The 14,425-nt window shown below is 39.4% G+C and overlaps 1 protein-coding gene across 2 annotated transcripts in view; it reads right to left on the bottom strand.

Moving 5' to 3' along the window:
- The window catches only part of LOC126868928 (leucine-rich repeat-containing protein 4C-like), a 271,251-nt gene that overhangs the window by 122,743 nt on the left and 134,083 nt on the right, over positions 1–14,425 (bottom strand). The window contains exon 1 of one of the 2 annotated variants that reach the window (XM_050624923.1): positions 8,466–8,837. The exons of the other annotated variant lie outside the window; for it this stretch is intronic. The gene's annotated coding sequence lies outside the window, so the exon portion shown is untranslated. Of the gene's footprint in view, positions 1–8,465; positions 8,838–14,425 lie in introns of those variants that run through there. 2 annotated transcript variants of the gene reach the window in all.

Below are 14,425 nucleotides of genomic sequence, written 5' to 3' on the forward strand. Positions count from 1 at the left end.
ACGAAAGGGTAGATTGGGCTGCGGAAAGAGAAAGAGAGAAGGGGAACGAGAGAGAAGAGAGCAAGAGACCGATAGGCGGAGCGGGACGATGATTCGAGGATATAATATGCCTCGACGGACTTGAAAACGATTCGCGCGATTCGCACGAACGACGGAGGAACGGGGAACGGAAATTAATCGGCGGAAATCTCTTCTTTTTCCCTGGCGACCCTCGGTATTTTATTCTCCAAGATAGTTTGGGGGCTTTGATAGGAGAAACAGAGAAAAAAGGGGAGGAAAGAGGGTGGGAGGACGGGCTGGATGCGCCATTTCAATATTCGAATAGCAAGAAACTGAGGGAATGTGACCGACTTCGAAGATGTATTGACCTGCTGCGGCTTTGAGTAACGTACATAATGCATGCGGTATTCGACGAAAGCGATTTCAAGCAATAAAACGTTATGGACTTTTTTCCTGGGTAAGCATGCAACGTACGTTTTAGACTGTGCTATCTGCTCGTCGTATTTTATTAACGATGTGACTACCTTTTAGCTAATTCCTCCATAGTAGGTATTCGTATGGAACTGACAGCTCTCTTTTTTTCTTTTTTCTTCGTATTTCTTTTTAATGGCTTTTATAATATTCATTTACATATTAAACGAATATCTATTAAGTTATGCCGGAAAGTAGTACATACGAAATATTTTTTCAAATTTATGTCGCTAGAAATAACGTTAGAGAGGAATACATGTCCCCATAATGTACCTCTTGAATATTATAACAACATCGTGGAAATTCCATTATTTAACAGTACATTATTTCCTGAATTTGAATTCCATTATTTTCATGAATCATCGCGCAGGAATATTCGCGTAACCTTTTTATGAGTTTAAACGTTGAAAAGGCATCGTAATAGCTACAGAGAGTATGAATTTAGCATTTGAAGAAGCTTATGTAAATGTTAGGATAGTTTAATGTTCGTTTGTAGAATTCAACGCTGATCATCTCTTACTGCGAAGATCCAGAGAAAGATCAGGAAATGCTATTGATAATATCGATAAGGGAAACAACGATATTTTAATAAAAAAGACTATAGTCACAGGTAAGATCACAGGTAGGATATTCGATCACTTTTCCTCTTCTATTGCTCCAGTTTCGTATTTTCGAACTGCGAATTTCTCAAACATCAAGAAATGTGCTATTTATATGAACGTAACATCCACCTACTCAAAAACGTTTCAGGGTCGTCGTACATCAAACAGAGGCCAACTCGCTGTACGTTAATAACTTACGAAGAGTTAAACAGACAGTTTCCTGGATGCTGGATCGAACGAAGTGCAGACATTTGATGGTTTACGCGTTCACCAGATCAAATACTAAACCTTTCTCTGCGAGGTATCATAAAAGAGGAAACTCTTTGCTTTATTTTACGTCGGCCGAAAACATATGAAGCTACATTAAAAACCGCATGCGCCAATATTTATATAAAGAGCTATTGATTTTAGCTACACAGTTAAAAGGAATGTAAACTGCATAATATTTTTTCGATTAGAGGTGCAAAGATATATTTGTTGATCAATTCTTATAGAAGCATCGAAGTGAAATTGGTGCGAATAAAGCTCAAAGGATGGAAATGATTTCGAATTCAACATATTGCAAAATATCCAAAAACGCGTGGTGAACAGCATGAGTTCAAGAATAATACGATTAACACGACAAATGAAACAACACGAGTGATAAAATAATCCATAAAAGTGTCGCATTTGAAACTCCTTGAAATCGATAATTCAACGGAACCATCGAACCACCTCCCTTTCCGAGGTATAAATAATTAATCTCGAGAAAAATGTAATTTATAAACTATGTCCGAGCTGAATCACGAAAATTACGACATCGTCTACTGTCAGGCGGAAACAGCTTTAAATATCCGATCAGCAGGGTGCCCGTTAATAAAGAGCCTCGAATGATTTAATATCAGAGCGGTAGGTCGAGACAAAACGCAATAGTGTGCCTAGGATATAATACGCCTGAGCGGGCCCGAAAACAGTCGAGCACGATTCGCACGAACGGCGGGCGAAAGAGAAACGGAAATTAATCGGCGGCAACCTTTCTTTCTTTCTTTCTTTCTCTCTCTCTCTCTCTCTCTCTCTCTCTCTCTCTCTCTCTCTCCCTCCACCTCCCCGGACACGACAACTCGCAGCATTTTGTCCGGGTAGATAGAGATCGTTCGAAGGACGACCACGATGACTAGAAAATGTATCCATATGGTAGGAAAATCGCACGAGAAATCTGCGATTTTGTTCCCAAAGGGGAACGGGAACGTGAAATCGCTTACCATCGAGGTGAGGCGACGTTCGATTTTCCAACCCGAGGAAATGACGCGTCTCTCGAAACTCTCACCCGTCAGGGAGATTACACGGTACGCGCGATATTCGAAACGCAGCTCGGCTTAATTACGAATCAATTAACGCGAAACTTTCCGCCCTTCGACGATAGTCGAATTCGAAACCGTTCGAACGTAGAGAAAAACACGTTCGATTGAACGAATGAGAAAACAAGAGAGTGAAAAATACGAGGAGTGAAATTTTACCACGGTGAGTCGATTTGCCAGAGTGCGGGGCAACTTCCATCGCCATTAATACGTATTTTTATAACGAAGTATTCAGAATCCACATTTTTATATCTGCATGCATCCGATTCGTTCTGAGAGACGGAAATGAGTGTCAAAATTAATAATGTACGTATCTGCGGCGCACTCTATGGCGAAAAGGGCGAATGTAACTTAATCAACGATAATCCAAACTCCGAGATTTCGTTCCGAGAAAGTTCATTCGAGGAATATTCCTGAATAAGAAAGAAAGAATTCGCATGGCCGAGAGATAAATTATACATTGATATTAGCGCACATATCTGTCCGTAAAAGACCCGTGGAATTCGCGTGGAAATCTCAGCTGTTAGTGTAACGATGCAGCGAGTGCTTGTTGAATACATATCATGTGAAGAAGAGAATTACAAAACTGTTAACGTGAATATATCGATTGCCAATCAATACGAGCAGCATATTTCTTAATGTGTTTCCTTATAGTATTACGATATCGTATATCGGAAGGTATTATTGCAGCACATAAAGACAAATTCTCTTTTTGTGCCGGTAATAAATAATATACAAGTGGCAACTTGTTACGATAATTAATTAATTTCATAATTCAATTTTTCGAACCCTAAACGCAACAGGAGAATGCATTTTGAACATTCCACGTAGTAATTATCGTAATTATTATTATCCGCTATATCTTTAGTAGGTTTATAGATTCCATAACTTTTGTGATACAATGTATAGTTTTCACGTTTTTTTTTTCATAACTTTATTGTTCTATGATTTTCATTACATGGTACCATATATCGTTATACATGGGAAAGTTAAATCAAAGAGTTGGAATTGGTTGGACCCGACAAATAGTAGGAGTATAGTAGAAAATTACGAGCTCGTTGCAGACGCGCATTTATAAACAGGCAACGACACGGCCGAATGTTAAAGTAATCAAGAAACACACGTCGGATGAGGGAATAGAGAGAAAGGCAATAATGAATCCCGAGTACAGTTCTGTGGACTCGAAAATAGACGTTTTACACGAACGACCGTGCACAAGAGAGAACCGGAAATAATGGACGAGAATCACTTTTTTTATTTTCGCGTTTAAGTCCGCCGAGGGATAAAAATCATCGAAGAATGATATCGATGGCCAGACTAACGAGACAGGTGTAATACGTGTGCACACACGCGGCTACGTAACTGCCCGATGACCAAGTGCTAAGCTACGGTCGCGGTGCTAGCAAGCATAAATTACATTTGCATCTTGTACCGTATTTTCTATCTGGGGATAACCGCGCCAAGGGATATGCAGATCAGGGTATGAATAATATATTACATTCTGAAATTAAGCGGATCGCCTAATCCCGCGACTTTTGTAATTCAGATAGAGGCTGGGAACGCGGTCGAAACGTTGGCAGACGGAAAGGGACGACAGGTCACGTTTAACTTGTAACAACGATTATTCCACGCTTGGCCGAATTTTACGATTCATGATAAATTTTTCATCCAATCATTCATCGAATGATTCCATCTGGTTATTCAATTAGCGATCGGCTCGACGATGGGGGATTTAATTCGAACATTAAACGAACAATTCCCGTGCTATTCGTATTATAATTTCAGTACAATCGCATTTGTCCTTTATTATACCCAGTTCGCTGTCTGATCCGTTTCTGACGATTTTGCGCTACGAATGCACAGAATCGAATCGAGGAGAAACGAGAAGATATTTGGTCAATCCAAGATTCCATCTGGATATTCTATTTCAGCCGATCGCTCGAATACTACGTAGCTACATTTCCAACTAATCAATGGAAAAAAAATTTGAAAATTTGTTTAAAAACGGCAATAAAATACCTAAGCATTTTATTCAGAACATGGCAACTTTTGTACTTCTTAAATTTAAGAAACGTAACATCACGAATAAAAGTTAACGTCTAACTGTTATTTAACGAACCATGATCTTTTCGACTGTTGCAATAATAAATTCAACGTGAACCCCTACGTTTAAAACATTAGCGCCAATGTAACAATTTAAGGCGTACAAAAGAGCAATCCAACGCAATTATGAGCGTTCAAGAGAACGCTGTGCGACAACGGACGCGAAAATGGAGGCGAATTTAACGCGAATAGTAGACGATAGAGCAGCGAAAATTAATCCCAGAGGAACTCCGTTCTATCGAGCTTCGACATTTTCCACCAAGTGATGAAAGCCATACAATAAGAGATAACGAAGCTTTCCGATGAAAAGTACGAAGAATAGATTAGTCACTTCCGAAATGCATAATCGACGACAAGCAGCGTAGAATTAAAATTGAATCTAAATTAGTCCTAAGTTGATAGCAAACGTGTTAAGCTATTTAAATATGTATAAAAAATTGCAACTCTTGCTACAATTGTACAAAAATCAAGATTAACATAGAATACATTAAAGTTTATCAAATTAGATACTACAAATTACGGTGTAACATGCTTCAAAGCTATGGAATATGTGACAATTATGAGAATACATTAATAATGAATTTAAAATATGTATTATCAAAAATTCGTAGTTTAATTTAATCTTCTACAAAGCCAGAAAATGCAAGTAATAAAATCGCTAATGTACATAACGTTTTAATCGATGAAGGTTAAATCGTTTTATAATAATCGGTTTCAGTAATAATGGCAGAAATTAAATTGCACGTATGTAATATTTTCTCTAAGTGTAGGTTATAAAATACCTGTTACAAACTAAGTAATTAATAGCCACTGAAATCATACCGGTGCTTATTTCATAATATTCGATCTATGTGTAGCAAAAAAAAAAAAAAAAGAAAAAAGAAAAGAAAAGAAACAAAACTCCAATTACATATGTATCTACAATATCGTCTTAAAAGCGGCTTAACACTTAGGGAACGGTTTTAAAGATAAAAATATGGAATTCGGATATACTCGACCTCTGCAATGAAACACGCAGTTACTTATCATAAAAAGAAAAAACGATACACTATTCCAGAAAATCAGCTTTCGTAAATTTTTCATCATCGAATACCTTTGAAGACGTACCACGATATAATATAAATGTAAATACACGTGCGGCGTAACTTTAGAACTGCTTTCCATTACTGTATAGCCCAGCAAGACTATTATCCGCGAATTGCTCGCGGTCACGAGATAAAAGTTCACAAGGTGAAGGAAAAGATCACGTAGATAGATAAATCATATTACGTCGCAAGATGCATGAAATGGTGAGCAAGTTTCAAGTAGGTGATGCACTTATAAATAATTAATAACTCATAATGCATAATACAGGAGGCAGGAGAAAGATGGAACAGCGGTTGAATAAAGGGAAATGATGCGATCGAGGATATAATACGGCTCGGAAGGATGCAAAAGGTGCAGTTCGCGTACAACAGTAAAAGAAACGAAGATTAATCGACGAGAATCGTTGTTCCTTTCTTTTTTCTTCTCCTGCTCTTCCCTTTTTTCTTCCTCGCTCGTTCTTAAGCGCGCTTTTTCGCCCAAAGTAGAAACATTCGAGGATCCGACCACGAAATAGCAAACCTTTACCAGGAAAATTTATCGAGATATTGAGGAAATCTGGCGCCGCGGAAACGGTTGGTCGCTTCAGGTAAAAAGCTTCGTTAGAAAAAAAGAAAAAGGAGAGAGCGACCCGATGTTAGATACTCTTGCGCCAGGTGAGTATTCGCGAACAAAAAAATTAATCGAGGGTACGGAAAGTGAAAAATATGGTCGACGATCGTTATGCGTCTTGAAAAACCAGACCGAGCTCCGGCCCATTCGCTTTGATATAAAATATCGTGTCATTTTCTTCTTTCGTTTTTGGTACATTTGACCGGTTTGAACCTTCCTTAATATCACACGCGAGAGTAGCGGCACGGTACGACTCTTTATCGATATTTAAAATTATTGCAATAAGACGTATCGCACGGTGTCCCTCCATGTATCGAATGGTCAAAATCAACTTGAACCATCAGATTTTACAACTGGAAATAAAGTTTGGAAGTTCGTAGAGAGATGAACTTCCGTAAAGGCATTTCGGAATGTTAGCCGGAGTCTCACGTTCACGACATTAAATTGATCCGATCCGTGCGTGCATCGCTCAAAAACCCATATTTTTCCGAGCGTGTTTGTAAATCGCTTTATTTCCGAAAGTTAAATTCCGAGTTTCTGAGTGAACGTACCGGAGATATCGAACTTGAAACATCGAACAAAGTGAAAGGCAAGGGAACTCCGCACGGCAATGTTCGATAAACGTTCCGCTTGCTTTACCTGACGATGCATTCAAAGTAGCGTCACACTACCTGCATCTTCTCAGGTAGTTGGAAAATTCCTATGGTAAGCTGTATTTACGGTCCGGATAAGCCCTAAAAATGGTTTGAACAGGTGGTACCTGTACCAAACATTGACGATTTACAGTGATTTATAAAACGCCATTTAGAAACTGGACGAAATTAGATTAAAAAAGTACACACACGCGCGTGCACCTTTATTTCCTTTATCGCGAAGTAGACACATTCGTAGAACTTGTACAATTTTCGTATCCTGTACGTAAAATCATGTAGTATTTTTACATTTGTCGTGTCTGGTTTTATAATAAATTCCACATCATTCAGAATAACGGTATAAATAAACAAGTTAAAGAGGAAGAAATTTGATCATAATTTAGTCATTTATATCACTTTTGCTTCAAGATTTTGAATTTCGTAATAGAGTCAGGCCATCTTTCGCCAGACAAACCAGAGAAGCATCGTTCGAGACTCGCACCAATAGACCCATCGACCAATTTATCTTTTTTTTTTTTTCTTTCACAAAGTAACTTCACAGTGGGTATCAAGTTTTTGTCACATCTTCGCCTAGGAGTTTGGGAATAGAGAAGTGACTTTCACTTTCGAATAAAATATTCTATTCACTACCATTACAACTCTAACTCGTTCGAAACATTTCAAAATGCATGTACTTGTCTCTGAGAGAAAAAGCGTGTCTTGCTGAGAAAATAACAGTTTTTTGTGAACAAATATCGAAAGTATGAAACGTTTATTAATCATTTTTAACACATGTCCCATACATTTTAAATATTCGTGATTTCTTAAACTCTCGTGCCTCTGCTAATTTTTCATTCTCCGAATATACATTGGCTACATCCAGTATATTTCCCTATGATTGTAAAACTTCACAAAGAAGAAAGAAACGAGTTCAATGCGTTCTCGATAAAAAGTCAATAAATTCACCGATAAGCGAACGTAATGTTACAAAGTGACATCTGTCTCCGTTTGTGGAGTACACTGCTCTACGCGCTCGAATGACAGGCAAAGAACGACGAGATAAACGACAAGACTGGAATAACTATACTGCGAGATCCTATTCTGTTCTCGTTGATTATGTATTCCTTTACGCCTGTGTATTTTTTTCTTGCACGCTTATCTGATAAATTTGGAAACAGCCGGCTGTCGGGAAATTCTGCCGCGACGATGATACCCGTCCGTTGTTCCATCGCCATAACTTCTTTACCCTGTTTCGTGCTTTTTAAAGGACCGATGCACGGGACGACGGAACGTCGCAGGTAAGAGTCTCGACGAGAACTCTTCTCGTCGCGCCACTTTACGGCGAACGAAGTTTGATTCGGTTAGCAATAAAAAGAAATTGAAAAATCAAGCAACCCTTGACATGGAAATTGAATTTCGCGAAATCCACGCTGGCAATTTTTATAGACTGACAAAAATTGGACATTTGGTGAGATACACGTGCGAGAACGAATCAAGTTAGTCGAAAATTTTCTTAGAGTTCTTAGTGTCGTGTACGTTAAAAACGTGCTAATTCGTTGCGTAAATATGTAAATCGTAATGTATATATTTGCGTTTTTAATGAAATAGACAGAATGCACACTCACCGCGAATCACCGAGGAATCGACGAATATCAGTTGTCGCACGAGGCACGTATTCCACAATTTCGCTATATTCATTGTCCGCACTCACTTTGAAAAGGAACTTAACCTCGTATGAAAATATCGCTCGAAACATCGCTCGCGCTGGAAAACACAAGGGCCGAATACTGCTGTCATCGTTTGGCTGCGTCCTAATTTCTGCCTGAATTAACGACTCCTTAGATAAAAGGTTCGTTCTGTAACGTACACGAGCAAGAAACTACAAGCGACGGACGCCAATCGCCAACGTAAAATAGAAAATCACGACTAAAGTGCACTAAAACGAACGGTTTATTAGAGGTAAACAAGCGTAGACTTCTGCAATCGCATTCCGAGTAACGGTCCATGGCAGCGTACGATGCAATGCGATCGTTAGACGCCAGAGCCATCTATCGATGCGAAAGATCGACTATGATCGACGCATCTCGGTCGTCGTCGTGTCGAACGCCGCGCAAACAATCAAACGAATGCCATATCGATATGCTCGTCGCTATCCTTGATCGTTCGTTGAATTCTACGGTCGAAGATCGCTTAAATACATCGAATGCTGACCGTTTCGCGAATCTTTCCGTTCGATCGTATCGAAACAACCATATCGCAGATATTCGACTTCGCGGATATCCGAGTACTCAAAGCCTCACCAAAGTACCGTTCCAGATGATCCGCTACTATTCCTCTGGCTCGCGATCCACAGACAAAAGCGTAGCGGAAGTTAATCGACGGGAATCCCTTTTTATCCGCTGCCAGCGTTTTGCTCGGCGAGATAAAATCATTTAAAGAACGACGCTGGATTCACAGTTATCGATGGAATTCCGTTTTCTCCCCGTTTCTCTGGAAAAACGTTCGAGGAATCGAGCGGCTATTCGCAGAAACGGAATGAAACAAAGCGCGAGGCCGTGAAGCGAAAAAGAACAAGAGAGACAGAGATATATATACATATATACAATAAGTACATACGTGTATAGAGAGAGCGAAAGCGGATGAGTGTACGAGCAGGTTAGTACATACGTCGACTTTAAAAGAGAAAAGCCAGGAAAATGGAAGACCGGCGAGATCGATGGGTGCCAGAAAAATGTGCACCGAAATTTATATAACGAGGAATTCCATTATGCCAGGCCTCGATACCCTTGGAGCCAACGGTGATGGCGATGGTTGCCTAGTATCGGAATATCGAACGACGTGTTTCATCGACCGAGATAAGATCCGTTTACATTTCGAACCCCCCTCCACCCCACCGACCAGCCACTTCGTCCGTTCTCATGCATGAATCACGTCAATGTCGTAATTTAACGGAAAACTAATTTTTCGTCTCGCCAGTGTTCACCAACACCCCTTCAAGCGGATCCTCGTAGTCGGTGTTCGGTCGACCCAACGATTCCACTAGATAATGGAGGGCGGTTGACGGTCAAAGTAGAACAATGTGTAATACGACCAAAAGCAGATCCCCCCGGCATTAGAGTAACGTTTAGAAGCCGATTTCAGACGAAGAAGAATAGTCGGAACTCGTACTCGTTGCTTTGTACACGATAAACGGAGGACAATGGGGATTCGCCGGAAATGTACAGTCTACGGAATGCTGATGAAAACCCCTACTAAGTGGACGGGGAGGAAAGAAAGAGCGTAGTGGCGGTATTACGAAGAGCACTGGCCGTATAATTACCGGCCTATTTGAATTAAACGTTCCAACGAAGTTTCTGATTTGCGCTCGACTATGACGAACGACACATCTAAGTTATATCGATTTTATACAGGGTGGTTGATAACTGGTGGTACAAGCGGAAAGGGGGTGATTCTACGCGAAAAAAGAAGTCGAAAATATAGAATAAAAAATTTTTTTTTTAATTTTTTCCATCGAGACAACGATCTACAGTGAGATCCGTTATAACGAGACGTGATAAAGTGCACGCGTACCGAGCGAAAATTCAAAGTCGATTTTCTCGAAAACAAAGCTTCAAACGAAAAATTTTTATTCTATATTTTCAACTTCTTTTTTCGAGTAGAATCACCCCCTTTCCGCTTGTACCACCAGTTACCAACCACCCTGTATATTTATGTATGTACATGACGTGTCGCTCAACTAGTGGCGCACTGTGCAAGAAACCGATTCTACGTAAAAAAAATAAGAAATATCTATCACGCAGTTCATTTCGTTCGAAGTATAAAATTTACGGCGTAAAATTGAAAGAGAGAAAAGAATACTCGAAACGGGAAATTATTTACAAAAGCGAAAAACAGAATCCTTAACAATGTTTTTACCGAAGAAAAATACGCAAGCCATTGTTATACCGGCGAAAGATAATTTGTTAGCAAAATTTATCGTGGTTTTATTATTTTCTGCAATATTTATCGTTTGTCTATAGAACGTTGCCCGAAAATGCCCATATTCGATAAATGTACGATAAACGTACAACGAATCTTTGATTTATTTGAAACCGTAGCTTAGATTGAAAACAGCGTTATTCTACATCTCTGTTCTAATTTTCTCACGTAGAATCATCAGCCTTCGATGATATTCCACGTGTTTATAGGATTATCACCGCCGTTAAAACTTGTTTAAGCAAAAATCCGCAACTTTCCGTATTTCGGTACTCCGAGTCTAAATTAAGAAAGAAAAAGAAAAGCCGACATTGCGAAACTAGTGATGAAAACAGATGTTTACAGCGAAGTAGAGACGAATGCATTAATCTGGAATTAAATCGCATTAGACCAGACAGCTGAGAAGTAATCGTGGAAAGAAAGGAGTAATTTGGCTAAACGAAAGTCATTGTAAAGGACGCGAGGTGTTATTATTTTAATGGAACCATTAGAATTCTATTGAAACAGAAATAATGTCAATACGCATATTTGAAAACGACAAACTAAAGGTTCCGCGATAAGAGATAAAACGAACACACAGAAATTCGCTAAATTAATGTTATATGGAATATTCGGCGACTCTTCGGAAGTGAGTTCAATTTGACAGATGCACCGTGAGTTTTGGGAGCAGCGGCGTCAAATTGAATTTTAACTCGAATCGTCCGCCTGTCGTGAGCAGTTTTCCCTCTCTCGTCGTTGAAACCAGTTTTCCAGTTCGAAAACGAGCGAGCCTAAATCACTTTTAATTAGAAACGATCATCGAGTCGCATCAAGTTGCACTTTTGTCCGCCTTTCGAGCGCTTATTCCACTTGAGGTGCAGTTCACGTCGATTTTCGAGGTGCGTGCCGCGAGCTTTCGGAACGCTTGCAAATAAAAACGACAGCTCCGGATAAAATTTGCAGAATCAAATATCGAAGGTTTGGCGAAAAAACAATGCGGTGGACCGATTTAGATTTCATTTCCTTTCTGGCTTTTTTCTCTCCTCGTTTCCTCTTTGTCTTTTTTCATCGTCGATAACTCTACGATTATCAACATTCGCGAAATAACTTGAATTACGAATTATCTAGTTGCTCCCCTGCGATCACTGCTATTTTGTCATCGGATTAATCCTACGTCTATAATTAACAAGTTTACAAATACAATGCTTAAGCCATATTTAACTGAAACTGAATTTTCGATGGGTACACCCGTTAATATTCAACGTGTTTAAATCCATATTACGATAATACCCTGTCGTATATAATTTTCGTTTGCGCATACGATTGCGCCACCGGCTAATTTATTCGGCTGCGGCAGATTCAACCAATTTCAATCAAAAGAGGAATACTTAATCCAGTATTAACTCTATGAGCTGTTACAATATCGCTGGTGCGTATTTTCTATAGATCCTTTCTGCAAGTATCCGGGTCATATCGATTATCGGAATTAAACGTAATGCTAGTAATGGCTATCAGCTTACATACTACGTAACTTCGTATTTCGGAAGAAATTCACGCTGTCAAAGATAGTCTGACGAATTAAGATGATTAACAAGACGTCGTTTTTATGAGGTAGTTTATCTCCGTTGATCGTGTTTATTTGGAAATTTGAAAGCCAATTTATAATAAAATAGAGGAGATTCTTTAAGCATTTATATACAAGTCATATATAAATTATAAACAATAAGACAAAGAACGTTTCAGGGAAATTTGAAAACCGTAAAATCCCTGTAGAATTGATGTTAGCAAGCTTCGTCTCGTCGAATCAACGAACTTCTCGATAACATTTTTCTTCGCATGATCCACAATCACAACGTACGCGTTGATTGCGTACATTGATTGATGAATATTCTTGCGCTCGCGTTAGTTTTTCCCGCGGACATTTCAATGTCCGGTTCGTCAAGTATTCCACGACGCCAATAAATTTTATAAACATCGACCAATGTAATAGAAATTTCCCATCCACAAGCAGTAGCAGCCCCGCGGAACGGTTTGAATCGAACGAAAACTGCACGACGATACGCTTTCAGGATGCGCGCATTAATGTTAAATATGTGCGTGTAAATTGATACGTATATGCTTGGTCGGCAAACGTGTGCGCTCATTTGGACGATTTAAATAATTCGTATAATATCGAGCGATGGAAAGCGTGGCAGCGGCAAAAGGAAAAAGAAACGAACGCATATCGTTGCGATCCTCGAGAAATATTCATAACGTTTAACGCGCATCTCGTATTTCCGTTCAATCGACGAGTTAATAATGACACCTCGTTGGAGCAGAACAGATTAAAATGTTTCGATCTCGCGTTTGAACGTCGGATTTCAGGCGTAAAATTTCGCTGGTTAAATCCGACGACCATAGTTCGTACGACGGAGAGAATTGGACCGATCGAAACGGAGAGTAAAGGAAGAGCGGCCGAATCGAGCGTTAAGCAACCACCAACCATAAGCAGCGGACCAAGGGCGGCAGATTGTATTTTAACGCGAATCGATATTTAGCCCGGCGTGGCGCGAGCCGACGGTTTTTCCTTCATTTCGATGGCCACAGATGTAGTTCTTGGTAGCGCGTCGCGTACGAGCTACGATGTGGTCGTTGCACGAAGACGAGCATCACTGCTTCGTATATCTCTCTTTTCCTCTATTTTTGGTATCGAGTGCCCTAGATGAAGATTCTTTGAACGCGCTTACTTCGTCGTACATTTTCATTTCTGTGTCCACGAGTGTCGAGTCAAACTCGTTTGGTTCAGAGAAGAAGAAAAAAGGAAAGAAGGAAAAAGCAGCGAATGAAAGGGGAGAAGAAAAACGCTACAATCGGCATTTTACTAAATTTAATTGAAGCATGGATATTGTTCCGTATCGCGTTTGAAGTTGAATCGAACGCGATTTAATTTCGGCGCGACCGATTCATCGAATTCTATGATTGAATTTCCTAGTTGGATGGAGCTACTTGCGTATTTAGATGTAAAAAGGTGCACGTTGGCGTCCTTTCTTTCTCTCTTTCCATATCGACGTTCGTCCTCCGTATATTTAGAAAACGAACGAGGATGTTGAACTTTTTATTGCATTCACGTTTAAATGCATACATCGATGCCTGAGAGCTTAACGCGAGCATAATTTGTTTTATATGCTTTTAAAAGCATGACGGAGTAACTAATTGTGTTACATAAAGTAATAAAAGATGTAAAAGCTACTATGTAAAGTGAACGAAATGACGTTGTATCGTTATTTAATTAAAAATTTCAATAGATTACGAGGTAAACAAATTAATTAGGTTTTCCCTCTATGCTCAAGTAGTTAATTTCATCGCAATTTACCGTAAACTAGGTTTACATAGGATCTCTGTCACATTTATCTTAGGCAACATCGTTCGGCGCAGTTGTCTATGGTACAATTAATAGCGAGCGTAACGGAGAAAGTTACAAACTTACTCGACCACGTTACGTCGAATAATAAATCTATTATTTATTCCAATAGTCGTAATTCCAAAATTGCTCGAGTTTTAACTGTACGAAAATGTCTAAATATAAATCATAGTTTCTAAATTAATATTTCCAATGGAAAAGTAGTGCTTTTTACGAGAAAGTCGATCCTTA

This window comes from Bombus huntii, chromosome 8 (assembly GCF_024542735.1).
Source record: "Bombus huntii isolate Logan2020A chromosome 8, iyBomHunt1.1, whole genome shotgun sequence".
Lineage (NCBI taxonomy): Eukaryota > Metazoa > Arthropoda > Insecta > Hymenoptera > Apidae > Bombus > Bombus huntii.